This window comes from Erpetoichthys calabaricus, chromosome 12 (assembly GCF_900747795.2).
Source record: "Erpetoichthys calabaricus chromosome 12, fErpCal1.3, whole genome shotgun sequence".
Taxonomy (NCBI): domain Eukaryota; kingdom Metazoa; phylum Chordata; class Cladistia; order Polypteriformes; family Polypteridae; genus Erpetoichthys; species Erpetoichthys calabaricus.
In genome coordinates this window covers 116,021,623-116,042,660 of record NC_041405.2, presented here as the reverse complement: position 1 = coordinate 116,042,660, position 21,038 = coordinate 116,021,623, and the positions used below count along the sequence as shown (strand labels likewise).

The 21,038-nt window shown below is 44.0% G+C and overlaps 1 protein-coding gene across 1 annotated transcript in view; it reads right to left on the bottom strand.

Annotated features, from left to right (window-relative positions):
* Nucleotides 1-2,664: 2,664 nt before the first annotated feature.
* The window catches only part of rab9b (RAB9B, member RAS oncogene family), a 1,039,984-nt gene continuing 1,021,610 nt past the window's right edge, over nucleotides 2,665-21,038 (bottom strand). Inside the window, exon 3 of the transcript XR_007936453.1 lies at nucleotides 2,665-2,678. The gene's annotated coding sequence lies outside the window, so the exon portion shown is untranslated. The remainder of the gene's footprint in view (nucleotides 2,679-21,038) is intronic.

Sequence of the window (21,038 nt, the reverse complement as noted above, 5' to 3'; positions counted from 1 at the left end):
GATATTAATGGAAACAACACCTGTTTCCTTAAATATATTATTTATTTACTTAAAACTGATAAATTCAAGTAATGACAAAACAATAATATTGAAATCACCCATGCACATATTATTGAGATCAAACAGTGTAACAATGAGTACACTAATTCAAAGTGGCCCACAGAATTAGCTTTGTAAAACTTTGCACAAAGACCAGCAAAGCCTATTATAATGAGAGCAACTGACATCACCCATTAAAGTAAACAGGGCATAAATCCAAGGGAAATAAAATATAAATCATAATTGAACTATAGGGCATGGAGGTGGTGCTCAAAGTTGGGGCGGTGATTTTTGACTGCAAAGAGCAACGGTGCTCTCATTAATTATATCCGACAGAGAGCAGGCTCCCGATTATGATAAACTGCTTTATTCATGAAAATATGAATTGGAAAATATGCATTTGGCATAACCCATGTGTCGTACTCCATCTAAAGGAGGTAAAATGGAATGCCATTAAGAGAGCTGATAGCAAAGAGCCACAGGAGATACAGATTTTAGTTCCCGCAACAATCCATTCAAGAAAGCTGCCTAATGACATCAGTAGCAACACACAGGAGCTGCACAGCATCCACTGTCTAATGGCATGTCTAAACAAATAACTAAAGGAAGTTAACATTATTGTCTAATCGGCTTTACTGTACTGAAAACAGGAACAGTCTCAGAACACACAAACACAGCAAGCAAGTAGTGACATTGTCGGTAGTTCCGCATTTGCTCCCTTCTTCAGTTTAAAAGAACAGATAACCTTCCTCATCAGGTAGATTCAGCATCTGCAGATGAGCGGCTGCAGCAAGATCATTCGGGTGGAAAGAAAACAGAAAAGATAGCAAAGCCAGGTCAGCGGTTGATTTTAAATTTCCATTCATTGGGCAACAAAAGCGTTACGTGGTAAGCCTGCAAACTTGTAGTTGATCTGGCTACGGACAACCACCCCTGCCTGTTTTAACAGAGATGGTTGAATATGACAGAACAATGAAGAAAGGCACAATGCAGGAAGGCACTGTTTCAGCTATATATGCCTCCTCAAACTGCTAGATAACAGCATCAGTAGAGTTCAGGATCCATTCTGATAATGGCATTGTATCATGGGACTTGTAGTACCATAAGTCAGCACTGCTGGTGTCCATGGGTACCACCAGAGAGCGCTATAGGGAGTTATACTTCCTGTTTTGAGGAACTTCCGACTGACCCGGAAGTACTTCCACTGGGTTATGCCCTGGCACTGGAAGTACTCCCGTATTCAAGATAAAAGGAGCGACTGACCTCATATCATTAGGTCAGAGTTGAGAGGAAGTGGGTAACACTTGCAGGAGGAAGAGGGGTCTAGAGGAGAAGAGAGAACAGCGAATGATCATATACCGTTGTGATAGTTTTATTAAGAAAAGGTATTTGGAGAAATAAATAACCTTTTTATTTGAAACAGTGACTGTATGTCAGTTGTGTCTGGGGTTTTGGAGGCTCAGTGGTACCCCTTGTCTTCCAAAATATATAAAATATAAATTTTTATTTATTTTTTTGCTTTCCTAAAATTGATTTTTTTACTTTACATAAAGCTGTTCATCTCAAGACTCAAGAGTTCTGAATATTTAGTATTGTAATGGCAAATAATAGTATTACAATACTTAGTTTCACAGCTAGAAATCTGGTTAGACTGACAATGTGACCAGAGCTAAAGTGTCTTTTCAGTCTGCTGGAAGCTCATGGCTAATTTAAAGCTGCCTTTGAAGATGCGCATGCTGTTTTACTGCTGACTTGCATTAAACAAAATGACATTGGCATCAAATGTCTAGACTGCGTTGTGATCTCCTTTATTTTATAACATATAAAAGAGACATCATGGATTTAATTTAAAAGGAGTTTTATAAAAATGGCATTACTTGGTAAAATTATGTCTGGTCTTGAATCATTGCTATAAGTTTCTTGTTTACATATATTATTATTTATAACGTATTAATTTCTATATATGTTTTGAAGCATACACATGATTTTAAAAGCCTTGTAATATCACAGCTACAGAGTATGCACGTTTACTTGTCCAAATTGTAATATTGATGTGCTGTAGAAAAAGAAATATATGATTTCTGTGTGTAAAAGCACTATTAATTTATAAAAATAATACAGTATATGATCAATAGTTACAGAGAACAGGTATTACCAGAGAGGAAAAAACATAACTGTACTTTATGATATTGTTTTTAATAACTAAAATTCTTTTTGACTACTTTGGATATATTATTGTATTCATCTATTAGAAATGTGTTGTCCTCAACAGAGAGATTTTTAAACATCTGTATGTTGTTTTTCTTCTTTTTCTTTTCCTGTTTGTATTTTGAATTTCAGGAATAAGTGATTGGTTATCTATTGTGGTAAATGTAATGTATTGATAAAAGAGAAGATTGTGTAGGGAAGTGAAAAGAAAAATGGGATCTAGGTGCAACTAGAGATAATAACTAGCTGTATATATTTTAAAAGCTACTTTCTAAGTTCATAAACAGTTAATAAAAAATAACACAGTAATATAGGTCATCTTATGTAAAAGAATATGTGAGTCATGTTTCAGCCTAATTTTCACAGTTAATACATTTGTAGCATCATTCAAATTGAAAACTGGTCTGCTCACCTTTAAAAAAGCACATAAACTGCAAATTAAAAAAAATGTTTGGCACTCCATTATGTATCCAAAAAAGGTTAAACACTTTGTAAAACTATATAGAAGATTTACGTTAGTAAAGATAATATATATATGTCTCAATCCATACCTTTCTTAAACCCATCTTTTTCTATAAAATGAAACCCTAAGTCTGTTCCTGTCCTGCGACATCTCATGGAAAACAGGGAGAAGCCTATCATACTCACCCACGCTCACAAATAATGGGTCACTTTAGAGTCAGCAATTAAAGCTGACAAGTGTGTTTTGGATGTGTACCATAAACAGATACAGGTAATATTTGAAAATTTAAAGACAATACATTTTCAATAATGACTTAATACAAGTCCAAATGCCTTTGGGCCAGAGATGGAAAGAGAAAATTCTACTCACGTAAGAAGTATTATTATTTAGAGAAAATTTTACTTAAACAAAAATATTTGACATGTAAATTATTCAAGTAAAAAGTGCCCTCTGAAAAGTGACTCAAGTAAAAATACAATTTTGTTACTATAGCAAAAAAATAAACCTAAATTAGTAAATCTCCTTAAATATACATGATGTGCTTTGGAATGCATTAGCAGTGTGAAGCCACCAGGGGACGTACAGCAGCCCTAACCTGGACACATCCAGGCAGGACACAGGTTCAACACAACACCCTGTTTATTTACAGCTTAAAGTGCCCAATCACCAGCACCAATACCAGTACCAATACACAGTCCCTTCTTGCTGCCAGTCCTTCTCCCTCCACTCCTCCTCAGGCTTTGTCCTGTTCCTCCCGACACTGGCCATTGAATGGAGTGTGGTGGCTCCTCTTATTCAGGTCCCAGGAGTGTTCCAGGTGTCTCATCAGTATTACTTGGAATCACTCCAAGGTGCACTGGAGGTCCTCTATAGGGTTCTGCAGCTCCTCCTGGTGGCCCCCACGGAACCCAACAGGCCTTCACCAAACTCCAGCTCCCGACATGCCCTGCAGGAATCCGTGGTGCCACAGCCACCCAGGAGGGATGCCCTCTAGTGTCCCATGGGAGGTATTGTCTCACCAATTCCCTCTCCCCTAGTCCTTCCTCTCTGTTGGCATCTCGGCCAGGTAATGGCCGTGGCTGCCCATCACAGCAGTATGTATATAGCAATACAACAGATTGTATTTATCAAATGACATATTAGTGATATACAGTATATACACATACACACACTTACAAATTAAAACAATGTACTGTATATAGTGATTCAGTTTCATACTGCCATAGTTATGTACACTCCTAGCAAATTCATGGTAAACAACAATTCAGAATCATCCTTAAATTCCAGTTAACAATGTAGTCTGTAGTTATTAGACTGTAAGGTTTCTAAACTCTTTTGGGACTTCCCCCAATGGGACAACATGCCAAAGAGAGTCCCAAAGCGTGATTCCCACGTCTGGGGAAGACAGTTTATTAGTTGCCAGGGCAATCGTGGGCTCCCAATGCTGTAGCCACTTGCAGCTAAAGCACATCCGAGTCGATTGTGGTCATGCTATAAGCATTTGTCGTCGATGGGTAATGCAAGGAATATTATAAATGCAGGGAACAGGATTACTTGGCCACTAACCTGGCCACGACCCTGCTACAATAAATAACTGTGCTGCTCCTTTTTCAAGCTGAATAAAGTCGGTTTTGCTAAAGTACTGAGACTCAGCCTTGTGTTTTTGGGTGCAAGACAGGGACTCACATGTTACAAGACATATATAAACGAAAGACCTGTGCGTGCGTGTGTGTGTGTGTGTATGGAGCAGTCCACTCCACTCACGCTCAACCACAGCCACTAGATGGCACATGCCTGCACCTCACTTCTCACTAGGAAAGACCTGTGGGCAGCAAACGCCACCATGCAACAACGACATTGTGTTAATGACACAAATAAAAAGACACAATGTTGAAATGAAGCAAACATCACGGCTCAGCAACGTGCAAGTGAAACACCTCAGCAATGGGGAGCAAGGCTTGAAGTTTTCACTAAAAACATTGACTATCTGGAGGTATTTTCGTGAAACAAAGATTAATAGGACTCAGCAATACGGCTAAGATATGGTATCGCCAGTGTCTTCTTACAAAAGCCAGTGGGGCAGCAAGCACAGGCAGGTCCACATTCTCTGCACTGGGTAATTCTTAAGAGTTAGCTAACACCTCTACAATTTCACGCATAGAGTAAAACTGCTTGGAAGTCTTTGGGTTGTTTTTTTGTCCCAAAGACCACATGCAGCTAGCCAATTATAAGACATCATTTGAGACAGCAAGTACTTTAGTGGAGAGACAAGAAAAGCTTACAGTGTTGCAAATATAGTTTTGCAGTAGGAGACACAAGAAATGAAAGAAATATTTACATCCAAACTGCAAATTCTTTTTAAACATATTGACACTAGGTAAATAGAATCAGAATAGCACCAGTATATACATGCAAATTTCAAAAAGTCTTGTTTATGCAGTTGTGCTGTTCTCTCTTAAATACATTTAAGTAGAGAATAGGAAAAAATATTCAGGTGTTTGGAGCAGAAATTTTCTCAAACAAAAAGGGTTGTTACTTATTGCTAACTGAAGTACAGTACTTAACATACTGTATTATATACAGGTGCCATATATTTTGACAGTTGTCAAATATGTAAATAGATGAATACAACACTATGTGTCGACTAGATAGATAGATAGATAGATAGATAGATAGATAGATAGATAGATAGATAGATAGATAGATAGATAGATAGATAGATAGATAGATACTTTATTAATCCCAAGGGGAAATTCACAGCAGCATACTGATACAAAAACAATATTAAATAAAGATTGATAACAATGCAGGTAAAAACAGACAATAACTTTGTATAATGTTAACGTTTACCCCCCCGGGTGGAATTGAAGAGTCGCATAGTTTGGGGGAGGAACGATTTTCTCAGTCTGTCAGTGGAGCAGGACAGTGACAACAGTCTGTCACTGAAGCTGCTCTTCTGTCTGGAGATGACACTGTTTAGTGGATGCAGTTGTGAAATAGGCGACCCGGACACAGGCAGGCAGACACATTTAAAGCCATCACCACACATTTATTTACAATTAATATATACAAGTCTTATGTGCACCACACTAACAAACCCCCACAGTCTCTCACAATCCTGGCTCTTCACAGGCCGTCTCTCTTTCTCTTCACAAACACTCAGGGCCTCTCCTTGCCGCCTCCTCTGACCTCGTCCACCTCCTCACCCGACTCCAGCCTTGATTGTAGGGAGGCGACTCCTTAAATAGGCAGGCGGCTGCGGACCACACCCGGCCACCTGCCACAATACTCCCCTCCACGCTGAAACCCAACGGGGCCAGCGGACAGTCCTGCGAGGGCGAACTTTCCCCGGTGGAAGGTCCATCGGAGTCAGCCCAGGGCCCAATCCCCTACAAAAAAAGGAAAAACAAGGGGCGGAGACGTTGCCCTGACGCGGTGCCTCTGTGCGCCTTTTCCCTGCTTGGGCCAACGCTCTCTGCTCCATCCGGCGCCCTGAAACTTTTACTCTCAGGCTCCCGGCCCGAGAGTTCCGTGACCCCCGCCACTGGACTGTCAACTGGGGCACTCTTTTGTCTCGCCTCCCAGCCTGCGGGGTATCCGTCTGCCTCGGCAGAGGGCAGCCCTTCGAGGAACACGCGCACCCAGCTGCGCGTTCTCACGTATCGGAGGAACTGGCTTCCCCAAGCCGCTTCCTCCTTTTAATTTGGGACACCGTGACGGTTCGAATCTGCCCATTGCAAAAGGGCAGACCCAGCCCCGCTGGCGTCCGGAGCTTCACGGGGTCGGTCCCACTTACCTTCCCCGCTGTGCCTCTCCGGTCCGAAGTTCCCGCAGCGTGTCGATCCTCCTTCCTCTGCGGCTCTCGATCGCACGCCACTGCCATCCCTCCTGGATCCTGCGTCTCCGCCCGGAGGGCACATCGCTCGGCCGGCAGCGATAGCACGAGCTGAATCTTGTCCGGCAGCTCCTGCAGAATCGCTGCCAAGGAGTGAAAAACAGTCGGCGGTGTGATTACCTTGCGAGTAGCGCCACTCGCCGACTGCTCTCCGTGGGCTCTTCCCTGCAGCCCACTCGGGCTTCTTCCTGGCACGAGATGGACATTCCCTGCTCCTGCCTCTGACCAATCATTGGCGGGACGACGGGACATGCTGCCCAATCCCGTGCCTGTTACGAGGAGGGACTTCCGATCTGCGGCCTCCTCACCCTCATTCCACACTCGAGGGCGAGATTCTGGCCAGCTCCGCGGCTGCTGCGGCTGTCGTGTGTGCAGCGTCTCCTTCCCGGCAGCTCTTCCTGCCGCCACCGCGTTCATGAGCCGCCCCTGAAACAATAATAAGTCCAACGGGAGGTCTGCGACACATCTGGTACATACTGGGTTGGGTGCACGCCGCCCCTGCGGCATGTGGATGAGTTTGCCTGCTGTGCCGGGCCTTTCACAGAATCTCTTAACAATACAGGTACCCACCTTGACCCAGGTGGAGCATCCTGCTGACTACGCCAGTGTAGCAGTTAAGGCTTTTGTCCACCTCTTGAACCCTCAGGTACCACTCTAGACACCAGGTAAAAGTATAACTAATATTTATTTTATTATTATACCGTGCACCAAGCACCCTCCACTCCACACTCATATACAATAAACTCTTCAATAAACAATACTCTCTCCTCCTCGCCCAGACACTTTGCCACCCTACCTCCCAGCTCAGCTCAGTGTTCTGGGCTTCCCACAATCCTTTTATAGCCCCTGACCCGGAAGTGGTTCCTGGCCAAACCCACAAGTCCGTTTTCCTTCCGGGTCAGGGCAAACAGTCCTCTTCTTCATCCCGGGAGCACGTTGTTTCTTCCGGACACGTGATGCTGACGCACTCCCGGGTTATAGGGCATACAAGAGCCCACTAGCCCCCCTACAGCGACTCCTGGCGACCCCCAAGGTATCCAGCAGGGCTGTGTGTATAAACTACAGAGTCCATGAGGCCCTGCTGGAACTCGGGGCACCATCATGCTGTCCGGAGGGCTCCTCCTAGCGGCCTGGGGGTGGAGACCGGAGTCCATAGCCGGTCGTCCATCACAGTCCCTCCCCCTTAGCGACGACCAGTGGGGCGGAGCGTTGATTCCCGCGAGGGACGTCTTCTTTCAGGAGAACGCTTTATCCGGACCGTGGTTCTGTTGTCGAGATCCCCCAGCGAACCTTGGTGGAACGGTGTATCTGCTATCCCACCGCTCCCCTGTCCTCCGGGGACAACTTCTCCACACGTGGCCCGGTTGCCGGCAGTTGTAACACCGCCGACATCCTCCTGGTGTCCTCTCTTCCCGAGACCTGAAACACCTCGGGAATTCAGTCAGCTCCACCCTGTCCTCCGCCAAGGAGGGGTTAACGGCCACTTTGCTGCTCTCTGCCCTTTTCTTTAATCTGTCAGGAGACCCACGTGTTAATTCGGGGATCTCCTGCTTTCTCTGGGGCTTGTGCACAGCGTGAGGCTCTCTATGGAAAAGAGAGAGCCTCTTTGCTGTTTGCACACCCGTTGTCCTATGCATTATCGGAGGCGGCGTCATTAGTACCACATCGCTCTGGGTAACAGCCCTATCCAGCCGCCCCGGTTCGATTGGCACTTCCTACGCCCCTCCAGTAACCAACGACAACCCCCTTAATTTATCAGTCGGGGTCTGGAGTGGCGACTCGCTCCGGCAGGTCACGTCACACGCATGCCTCCGAACGATCTCTTCCTCCCCCGGCCAATCAGTCATGGTGCCACACTCCAGTGTCAGGTTCACAGTGCTTTGGCAGCCACTACTTATTAAACGCGGTGCCAGATCACACTGTGTCCCCTTATTATATACGGCGCAGATTTCACTCACCTGCACCGCCGAATCAATCGAGGTCGGGGCTTCACGGCCTAATCGCCGTAGGTACTCTTGTAGTCCCTTCAACGGCGCTTTGGCTGCAGCTCCCAGCTCCTTCACTCGTGTTTTCAGTTCCTCCAGACCCTGGAAGAAAGTGTAAAGGGGCGCGAGACATTTCTCGAGCTCCCACAAGTTTATAAAGTTATTTGTCTCGGCCGGAGGCAAGGCTTCTTCCTTGTTTTGATCACCTGCCGACCAGGAACCAATGAGCAAGTCCGCTCCTGGCACGTGCTCTGCTGGGCTTCGCGAAGGCTTCTGGGACTTGGAGTCTTCTGAGGGACGGGTGGCTGCAACAAGCCGACTGAGGTCTGCCTTGTTTACTTTAACGGCAGATCCTTCAGTCACATCCCGCCCCTGTTTCTCTCTATTTAATATTGGCGCTGCTTCGCTCACTGCCCCTTCCCCTTCAGGGAGTGCAGACGCGTTGGGGAATTATTGACCTCACCGACGGCTCCAAACTGACCTTCTTCCTGGTCGTCGTCGCGCGAGGTCACGTGGACACATCCCACGAATGGGTTGACCGCTTCCAGCCTAGTTCCAGCCCAACTTGCCTTCTGGGTATCGCGGCCATCTTGCCACGGTACGAGGCAGGCATGCGATTCACCGGTTACTTTCCGGAGGCAGGCCTCTGCAAAATAGGAATGATACATCCCCTGCCCTTCGGGCGTTGCCCCGGCACATACCTCCAGATTTGTTCGCGGTGTTCCTAGTCCAATTAGGGCTTTCAGCGTGGCCGATTGCTGACAGCGTTCTTGCTGTTGTGCCCTTCGCGCTTGTTCAGCCTTTATCGGCTCCCGGTCCTCCTCACACCCAGTCAGGTAAGCCCAGGTCAGCTCGGCGTCGGTCGCGGTCTTCATCCAGTCGGTGTTTACCTTCTTTTTTCCAGATTATTTCCCCATTGCGGCTGGCTGTGTCGCACGGCTCCTGATTGCAGCGCTCTTCGTCGAGGGTGGAGTTTTCACCTCCGCAGTTACTAGAGGGACCTTCCTGGGGTTCTCTGCCACCACAAAATTTATTTTAATTGCAGATTCTCTGCCAACGGACGGTCAGAGTCTCCTGCCGACTACGCCACTGTGAAATAGGCGACCTGGACACAGGCAGGCAGACACATTTAAAGCCATCACCACACATTTATTTACAATTAATATATACAAGTCTTATGTGCACCACACTAACAAACCCCCACAGTCTCTCACAATCCTGGCTTTTCACAGGCCGTCTCTCTTTCTCTTCACAAACACTCAGGGCCTCTCCTTGCCGCCTCCTCTGACCTCGTCCACCTCCTCACCCGACTCCAGCCTTGATTGTAGGGAGGCGACTCCTTAAATAGGCAGGCGGCTGCGGACCACACCCGGCCACCTGCCACACAGTGGATTCTCCATAATTGATAGGAGCCTGCTGAGCGCCCGTCGCTCTGCCACAGATGTCAAGCTGTCCAGCTCCATGCCAACAATAGAGCCTGCCTTCCTCACCAGTTGGTCCAGGCGTGAGGCGTCCTTCTTCTTAATGCTGCCTCCCCAGCACACCACCACATAGAAGAGGGCGCTCGCCACAACTGTCTGATAGAACATCTGCAGCATCTTATTGCAGATGTTGAAGGACGCCAGCCTTCTAAGGAGGTATAGTCGGCTCTGTCCATTCTTACACAGAGCATCAGTATTGGCAGTCCAGTCTAATTTATCATCCAGCTGCACTCCCAGGTATTTATAGGTCTGCACCATCTGCACACAGTCACCTCTGATGATCACGGGGTCTATGAGGGGTCTGGGCCTCCTAAAATCCATCACCAGCTCCTTGGTTTTGCTGGTGTTCAGGTGTAGGTGGTTTGAGTCGCACCATTTAACAAAGTCCTTGATTAGGTTCCTATACTCCTCCTCCTGCCCACTCCTGATGCAGCCCACGATAGCAGTGTCGTCAGCGAACTTTTGCACGTGGCAGGACTCCAAGTTGTATTGGAAGTCCGATGTATATAGGCTGAACAGGACCGGAGAAAGTACAGTCCCCTGTGGTGCTCCTGTGTTGCTGACCACAATGTCAGATGTGCAGTTCCCAAGACGCACATACTGAGGTCTGTCTTTAAGATAGTCCACGATCCATGCCACCAGGTATGAATCTACTCCCATCTCTGTCAGCTTGTCCCTAAAGAGCAGTGGTTGGATTGTGTTGAAGGCACTAGAGAAGTCTAGAAACATAATTCTTATAGCCTCTGTCCAAGTGGGAGAGGGATCGGTGTAGGATATAGATGATGGCATCCTCTGCTCCCACCTTCTCCTGATATGCAAACTGCAGAGGGTTGAGGGCGTGTTGAACCTGTGGCCTCAGGTGGTGAAGCAGCAGCCTCTCCATGGTCTTCATCACATGTGATGTCAGAGCAACAGACCAGAAGTCATTCAGCTCACTAGGACGTGATACCTTTGGGACTGGGGTGATGCAAGATGTTTTCCAAAGCCTCGGGACTCTCCCCTGTTCTAGGCTCAGGTTGAAGATGCGCTGTAGAGGACCCCCCAGCTCCGATGCACAGACCTTCAGCAGTCATGGCGATACTCCATCTGGACCCGCTGCTTTGCTGGCACGAAGTCTCCTCAGCTCTCTGCTCACCTGCGCTGTTGTAATTGTGGGTGAGGATGTCTCTCCTATGCTGGTATCAGCAGAAGGATGTGTGGAGGGTGCAGTATTCCGAGGTGAGAGTGAGAGTGGGTTAGGATGGTCAAACCTGTTAAAGAAGTTGTTCATTTGGTTTGCTCTCTTCACGTCTTTCTCGATGGTGGTACTCCACTTCGAGCTGCAGCCAGTGATGATCTTCATCCCATCCCACACTTCCTTCATGCTGTTATTCTGCAACTTCTGCTCCAGCTTTCTCCTGTACTGCTCCTTCGCCGCCCTGAGCTGGACTCTGAGTTCCTTCTGCACGCGCTTTCTTCTGGTTCAAAAGGCCCTTGATGTCACTTGTAATCCATGGCTTGTTGTTAGCATAGCAGCGTATAGTTCTTACTGGAACTACAATGTCCATACAGAAGTTGATGTAGTCAGTAGTGCAGTCAACAACCTCCTCAATGTTCTCACTAAGTTATCCCTGCAGGATATCCCAGTCTGTAGATACAAAGCATTCTCTCAGAGCCTTCTCTGCCTCTGGGGACCACTTCCAGAATGAGCGTGTGGTTGTAGGTAGGACCCTCACTCTTGGTTTGTAGTGAGGCTGAAGCAGAACCAGGTTAGGGTCTGCTTTCCCAGGCGCAGGCAGCGGGGTGGTGCTGTATGCGTCTTTAACGTTTGCATACAGTAAATCAATAGTCCTATTTCCCCGGGTGTTACAGTCCACATACTGGGAGAAGGCAGGTAATGTTTTGTCCAGCGTCACATGGTTAAAGTCTCCAGCGATTAGCACAAGCGCCTCAGGGTGCTGCGTTTGTAACTTAGCAACAGCAGAATGGATGATGTCACTCGTTGTCTCCACGTCCGTCCGAGGAGGGATGTAAACAATAACAACAATGATGTGTCCAAACTCTCTGGGCAAGTAATAGGGACGCAAACTTATGGCCAACAGTTTGATGTCCCTGCAGCAAGTGGAGACTTTGACGTTAACATGTCCAGAGTTATACCACCGTGTATTAACATACAGAGCGAGTCCTCCTCCTTTGTGCTTCCCGCAGGTACTTGCATCTCTGTCCGCTCTAACTGTGCTAAACCCGGGTAGCTCCACGTTAGCATCTGGGATGGTGGTAGTTAGCCACGTTTCGCAAAAGCACAATAAACTGCATTCTCTGTAGGTTCTGATATTTTTCACCAGCGCAGCTAGTTCGTCGATCTTATTTGAGATTGAGTTCACATTTCCCAGAATACTGCAGTATCTTTCAGATACCAACAACTACAATCTTTATCCTTTGTGCAATGTTGTTTTAAAAACTCTGCTAATTTAAAAAATCAATTTACTTCCATGTATTTTCATAAGTTTGAGGAAGAGTTCATATATACATGTAGCGCCAAAGTTTTTGAGAAGTAGAGTTCACACTGCATAATAAAGCCACTTCATTTTGTGTCTTTGACACTGAACAGCTCTACTCATTGTGGCTAGGGATGCCCAGCCTTTACTTTATTAAAAGAACTGCTGCCTCTGCCACTATACGGCAAGCTTTCTGCCTCATTGTTCGTTGCACAGGTTTCTCCATCTGCAGAAAGCATAAAGCTGTGGCACACAAGATTTAAGGTTGGGCCAATAATTGTACACACTGGCTTGTTTGACCAATTCACTGAGCTGCTACACCGAAATATAATGAGATGCAGCAACTTGGGAGGCAACAGAGCAGAGTTGTAAAAACTACTCAGAAATGATACTTGAGTAAAAGTTGAAGTACTTTGTCAAGTTTTTACTTTCAGTGAATTAAGAAGGGGTGGCATGGTGGCGCAGTGGTAGTGCTGCTGCCTCGCAGTAAGGAGACCTGGGTTTGCTTCCCTGCATGGAGTTTGCATGTTGTCCCCGTGTCTGCGTGGGTTTCCTCCGGGTACTCCAGTTTCCTCCCACAGTCCAAAGACATGCAGGTAAGGTGCATTGGTGATCCTAAATTGTCCCTAGTATGTGCTTGGTTTGTATGTGTGTATGTGCCCTGAGGGTAGGCTGATGCCCTGCCCAGGAGTTGTTCCTGCCTTGCGCCCTGTGTTGGCTGGGACTGGCTCCAGCGGACCCCCGTGTTCATGTGTTAGGATATAGCGAGTTGGATAATGGATGGATGGATGAATTAAGAAGTTTTTCAGTTAAAAAAATACTTGAATAAAAGTAAAAAAGTAATTGCTTTCAAATACTCAAGTACCAAACTTAAAAGTACATTTTATGAAAATGAGGCTTTGCCTAGAGAACACAATACATTGATTTATATTTAAACAGCACTCACATAATACTTTTGTTATACAAATGCCCTAGAGAATAATGAATCATAGAAATGCAATTTTGCTTTTTATCAGTACATAACTGCAGTCAATGTGATAACTTAAAGTGTGGTACTAGTGTGTGTGGATATGACTTACACTGTGCCTCCCCTATTGGAATACCCGGCTACAACAGAAGAGGCACCCCTACTCCAGAAGGAAGAAGAATAAAATAAAATACAAAACAAGAAGTAAAAAAACTTGTGAACAGGTCATAATATTATTGTTCGAATAGTTACACAATATAAAAAACTGTAAAAATGAACACAGATTGCATTTATTATAACTCAATAAAGTAAAGATGGATTTTAGAAGGGCAATTATTACATTAAATAGTAAGACAACAATTTTATTTTCCTTTGTCATTGTGGCTCTAGTAGATTCTGGTCGGTAGGGCAGTGTTCTGTTAGCTTTCCCTGAGTTCGAATTCAAAAGTCAGCAAAAAATGTTTATTTCTGCTTAAAGGAAAAATGACATAATTTTTATTAGTTCTGACATAACATGGTACAGTAAGACCATAGGCATCAGATCCTTCACCTCTTGCAGCTCTCGCTTGAAATCCAACTATGTCTTCACCAGTTAAACAGCAACTTTTATGGTCGGGCTATTATGGGCTATAGATAGGTTTTAGTAGTTGGGCTCTTAGGAATCCAACATAATATGTTGTGTATACAACATACAGATATTGTTCAGACAATATAACTTGCGGTCTAAAGATACTTGTGCCCCATAACTCTTGTTTGTACAAGACTAAAAAGACATTGCCTCTTATGACTTCAGGAGCTCTCTATAAGATAGCTTAAGAAAAGAAAAAAACACTTACTTCAATATGCTTCTTAAAATCTGAAGGTGAATTCTTGGAAGAAGAGATTTCTTTAGGTGTTCTTTACTAATACAACTGTGGGGAAAGTACATATTCAATTTCAATGTCTCAACATTGTGCGGGAAGCATGAGAATGAATAAACAGTAGTGACGGGCAATTTACAAACAAATGTTTTTGAAAAACTATTTTCAGTCAATCATATGAACCAGTTTGTAAGTGGGAACGAATTCATTCCATGGAGCTCAGCCCGAGTTCTAAAGCACATTCATGTCCTGTGTGACACCATCAGCGTCTTTCATTTCACTAGATGTTTAAAGCGCATGTGCAAAAACTACTTATATAACAAGTCTCAACTCGACTTATTTGATTCATGAATGAATCACTACCCGAAAACCAGTCTGATGATTCTCTTTCATTTGATTTGTGAACAAGTCTTACCCAAGAACCATTCTAATGAGTCTCATTCATTTGATTTAGACTCTAAATGAATCAAGTGAATCAAAATAATCAATTCACTTAAACAGGTAGTTTGAAAGAATCGAATCAGTAAAGTGCATCAAAATGCCCATTTCTAATGAGCAGTGGAAGGCATGCTGTTGAATGATATATGGCATTCTGTTGGCTGTGTCTGAGCAACGCTGAATTATACCCTAAACAGACAACACACCTGATAGGTCTCTATTATGAATTTATGATAGTTTCATCTATGTAAAATGTAACAAGAACTTGCTGGAAAATGTAATGAAGTACAAAGTATGCTATCTGACCTAAAATTGCAGATAGATAAAAGTAAAAGTAGCCATAAATTAACTTTACTCAAATAAAGTACAAGTAGCTGAAAAATGTACTTAAGTAAATTAACTAAATAGTTGTGCTTTGTTATTCTACACTCACTGAACAGAATGATTATTGTGCGATTTAGTGAAACATTTTGTGCTTCAATGTCATGAGCTTCTTCTTCTTTCGGCTGCTCCCGTTAGGGGTTGCCACAGCGGATCATCTTCTTCCATATCTTTCTGTCTTCTGCATCTTGCTCTGTTACACCCATCACCTGCATGTCCTCTCTCACCACATCCATAAACCTTCGCTTAGTCCTTCCTCTTTTCCTCTTTCCTGGCAGCTCTATCCTTAGCATCCTTCTCCCAATATACCCAGCATCTCTCCTCTGCACATATCCAAACCAACACAATCTTGCCTCTCTGACTTTGTCTCCCAACCGTCCAACTTGAGTTGACCTTCTAATTTTCTAATGCACTCATTTCTAATCCTATCCATCCTTGTCACGCTCAGTGCAAATCTTAGCATCTTTAACTCTGCTACCTCCAGCTCTGTCTCCTGCTTTCTGGTCAGTGCCACCATCTCCAACCCATAAAACATAGCTGGTCTCGCTACCGTCCTGTAGACCTTCCCTTTCACTCTTGCTGATACCCGTCTGTCACAAATTACTCCTGACACTCTTCCCCACCCATTCCACCTTGCCTGCACTCTCTTTTTTACCTCTCTTCTACAATCCCCATTACTCTGTACTGTTGATCCCAAGTATTTAAACTCATCCACCTTTGCCAACTCTACTCCCTGCATCCTCACCATTCCACTGACCTCCCTCTCATTTACACACATGCATTCTGTCTTGTTCTTACTGACCTTCATTCCTCTCCTCTATAGAGCATATCTCCACCTCTCCGGGGTCTCCTTAACCTGCTCCTTACTATCGCTACATGATCACAGAAGGCACCGAAGGCTTAAAACGCCACTTTCTCGCAAGCCGCTTCATTTTTAGCTTAGTGCCGGCTCTGCTGCCACGATACCGCCTTCTTACCTCATCGGGTAAATAGGGAACCACACCGGCACTGGCATTTGTTCTCAGCACTCGAAGTTGAGTACTTCAATAGATGAGTCTTGGCGTGTAGAAATCCATGCCCACGTTGTAAAAGTAAGTGTGTCCAGGGAACGAATCCACATAAAATAAAGTGATAGGAGTGATCAATAAAAAAGAGAAAAATAAAAGTAGAAAAATAAAAGTAGAAAAATAAAGTCATACACGGAGCTGCTGAAAAGGCTGCCACTCTCGGCGGTGCTTGAGTCATAATTGTTCGCAATTATGATAATAATAAATAATAAATGTTCGCATGTTGTTTGAGATATATTACTCTTTTTCATTTATTCGTTTCCTTAATTTTTATTATATGCAGCTCTTTTTTGTTCATTTTCTTTTTTTTGATTTTCATTATCAGCTCCTGCCACTCTTTTTCTATTATGATCTAAAATTTCACGTTCTTGAATAGATAATTTGGTTTTCTGCCTTGCCATTATAACTGACTGCATGGAAGGGCGAGTTAGCAGCTACTGAGAATATCATGGGATAGTTTGGAAAGAGGATGTGCGCAGTAGGAGTAATGATTGGGCGTGCAGTGTGGAGGGGAGTGGTCAAGGCTGAATATCATGAACATGATTGAAAACGTTTTTAATATAATAGATATCAAATTTATATAAAATAATATAAAATATTTATATATAATATAAACAATTTCTCACATATATACACACACATATATTTATTGTATATGCGCAGACACACACACACACACCACCAAAAAAAGTTTTAGTTTATTTTTCTCATCTTTGGCAGTATCCTTTTCAAAAGTTGGCATGTTATATGTCGTTGGAAACGTCTCAATCTTAGCTATAAAATAATATAAAGCTTGCGATGGCAAGACCCACTGAGCCAGAGCAACCTGACTGGAACTGCCAGATTGCTGATTCAGAGCGGTCCTACAACCCCTGCTCTTTAACAGCGAATATCTCACTCCAGTTGTGACCATCTTGGGCTAGTTTTGTTTTGCAGAGGCTGCCATAAATTTTGATACATAACATGTCTATATTCGCTACTGCTTTCTGAAATTATGTACAAGAACACATGAAAATAACTCTCAGACTTCAAGCTCACTGAGTCATTGAGCAACCACGGGGCAAGCCCATTGTTTTCAAACATGGGCCTATTTGGTGTCGTTGTAAACATATTAGTCCCATTTATCCAATGGTGTGAGTTTTTCAATGCTATGACCCACTCAACAAGAGACACCTTTCCAGAATTGCCATTTGGTTTAGTCCCATAATGGTTGCTGTGTGTATGGATTATCTAATTTTTCTCGAGATTCGTCATCGGAGAAACATGTATGGGGCCTCATTTTGCTCAGGAGAACCTTCTGTAAGTGTTGATATGTCACTTGTATATTTTTGCTGTTGCTTTGTGGAGTTATATGTGAGAGAATAAGAAAATGCACAAGCTAGTTGTTATTGTTTCTGTGATTTTTTGAAACGTGGTTGCCATTTGCTCAGTTGTAGCAGGGGTTCTAGGCATCGGTTGAAATCTATCGCTTTGAATGATGTATAACTTTTTGCCATTTCTTTTACAGAAAAATTACTTGGTTTCAATATTTTTTTTGATGACATTGTATGATGTGGCACATGTATGATTTCATGCCAGATTAAAAGTCAGCTGTACATACTGTAACAATGTGATCACTATTATTGTGTAGTAGACACTCGTGATTTTCAATTGATGTGCTGCTTGTGTCTGTCTGTGGTGTAGTTGCAGCAAAAAACATTTAAAACATTTCTGAACCCATGTCAGCTTGGTACCGGGCCACTTAGGGCTTAAGGAGTTTTAAGGGCTAAGGGGAACATCATTGTAAAATCCTCAGCTGGTGGTAAACTGTGTTAAATTAAAGATTTGGAAATGAAGACAGTCGCAATCAGTGAGCTGCCTGCCATAGAGGTGCCGAGGTGCAGCACAGACAGTCAGACAAGTAAGTGGTTACTGTCAACGGTTACATAGTTGGTTTTTCAAATTTCTTTCTATCCCTTATCTAGAAAAGAACATATGAGGTTAGTTGGTACCTCCTGTGTTAGGTCCAATTCATAACTGATCTGATAACACAATAAACCCCCTAGAAACTGGGTACTCCATTTGTCCTTTTACATTCCAAAGGCCTGTAGGCTGGGTTACCAAACACCTTGCATGAGCTTGAATAATACAGTGTACTGGTGCTCTGTTCAGGGTTGGTGTTAGCCTTTTTCTGGATTAAGTAGGTTAGATAAAGGATGGATCAATTTTATAGAGTTTGTCTTCCTTGACATTATTTAAGAGTAGGATGGCAACCTTTTCTCATTCTTAGTCAAGGAATCTTTGAATTAATAGATCTTTATTTGTCAGGACATTTGGCTTTTTACAGAATCTCTTTAAATAAATAAATGTATAAATGGCTAGTTAAATATATATATATATATATATATATATATATATATATATATATATATATATATAGTCACACACGTGCGCATGGGAAACAGCTAAAGGGCCTAAACAATAGTAATTCTACACCAGACCGGGGGGTGGCGGAATGTGCTAACTGTCTCTCTGTCTCTTGTAGACCATTCCTGGGAAATCCAGTACCACTGATGACATTATTTCCAGTTACGGCAACAACGATGGTGTCACTTCTGGACTCAAAGATGTCACTTCTGGACCCGGCGCCAACAATGACATCACTTCCAGTCATGAAGACGTCAGTTCCGGTTCCAATGCCAGTGATGTCACTTCCCATACTCTTGCTTATAAATGACCATTTTGTCTCAAGGCCAGTCAATTCGGTTTTGGACTCTGTTCTATGCACATCGTGCTTATTTCAAATCAACTTTTGCAGCCAGGAAAACAATATAAGGGTGGCTGCTCCAAAGCTTTATGATGTCTATGACTCATACTTATGACTATATATCCTCTTTAATAAAATCCCTGTGTGTGTCCAGGTGTCCGTGTGTGTGTGTCTTCTGGTGAAGTGCGCATGCGTGGAGCACGGTGCGATGCGCAATATTACTGTCAGAGAAAATTACAGGTGTTTTACAGAAATACAAACCAGTATTACTGCAAGAGGAAATTAAAGGTACACAATACAGTGATGCATATTACAGCCACATACAAGCCAGTATTACTGCCAGAGAAAATTAAAGGCATATTACCGACGTGCACGCCTGTATTACCGCTAGAGAAAATTAAAGGTATATTACGGACGTACAAGCCAGCGGACGTATAAGACAGTATTACTGTCACAGAAAATTAAAGACACACAATACACTGGCAGCAGCCCACAAAGAACGGTCAGCTCAGCAAGTAAACATCAGCAAAAGAAAGGCTGAAAGACAAAGAAAAATACGAGCAACAAACAGAATGAGGTCAAGGTCCCTTGCCATTTAATATAGACTGTTCCTACTAATGTTTATGCACTACTGTTCTGGCGCCCGTTATTGTAACGGGCTTAATGTCTAGTTTATATATATATATGTATATATATATATATATATATATATATATATATATATATATATATATATATATATATCCATCCATCCTCTTCCGCTTATCTGAGGTCGGGTCGCGGGGGCAGCAGCTTGAACAGAGATACCCAGACTTCCCTCTCCCTGGCCACTTCTTCTAGCTCTTCCGGGAGAATCCCGAGACGTTCCCAGGCCAGCCGGGAGACATAGTCCCTCCAGCGTGTCCTGGGTCTTCCCCGGGGCCTCCTCCCGGTTGGACGTACCCGGAACACCTCACCAGGGAGGCGTCCAGGAGACATCCTGATCAGATGCCCGAGCCACCTCATCTGACTCCTCTCGATGCGGAGGAGCAGCGGCTCTACTCTGAGCCCCTCCCAGATGACTGAGCTTCTCACCCTATCTTTAAGGGAGAGCCCAGACACCCTGTGGAGGAAACTCATTTCAGCCGCTTGTATTCGCGATCTCGTTCTTTCGGTCACTACCCATAGCTCATGACCATAGGTGAGGGTAGGAACATATGATGGACTGGTAAATTGAGAGCTTTGCCTTATGGCTCAGCTCCTTTTTCACCACGACAGACCGATGCAGAGCCCGCATCACTGCGGACGCCGCACTGATCCGCCTGTCGATCTCACGCTCCATTCTTCCCTCACTCATGAACAAGACCCCGAGATACTTATATACACAGTATATACACAAACACTAAGATCTGAGTACACACCATAATGACTAAAAACAAAGAAAGTGTCTGCCCTGGCAGTCATAATCACAGTGAGACATTATACAGACATATTGCTGTTGGTATAAAGGAGACCCAGTAGCATTTCCTAATACACTTCTGCTGTAAGCATTTACTTCGCTGAAAATCCTCAATGTGTCAAAGGAAAGGATGTGCCACATTGTTCATAATGGCATTCAGTTTTTGTCCTATTTCTCTTTTGCTAATACCTCCTGGGGGTCCCATAACTGAACTTGTTGATCTAGTGATGTTACCAGCCCAGCACACACAGTGTGGAAAATCACACTGGCCATCACAGAGTTATAGAAGATGTGACGAATGTCACTACCCACATTAAAGGAACGTAGTCTCCTAAGAAAAAATAGCCTACTCTACCCTTTCTTATGTAGTTCACAGGTGTTCAGAGTTTAGTGAATCCTGTCATCACTGAATAGTGAGCAGACATCGAGGCTCTTTGGTGCAGTGAAAGTCGATAACCAGTTTCTTGGTTTCACTGAGATAAAGATGCAGACAATTCTCTTTGCACCAAGAAACAACGTTCTCTCCCTGACTCCTATACTCTGTCTCATCCCCCTTATCAATACACCCCATAAATGTAGCTATTTGAGAAATT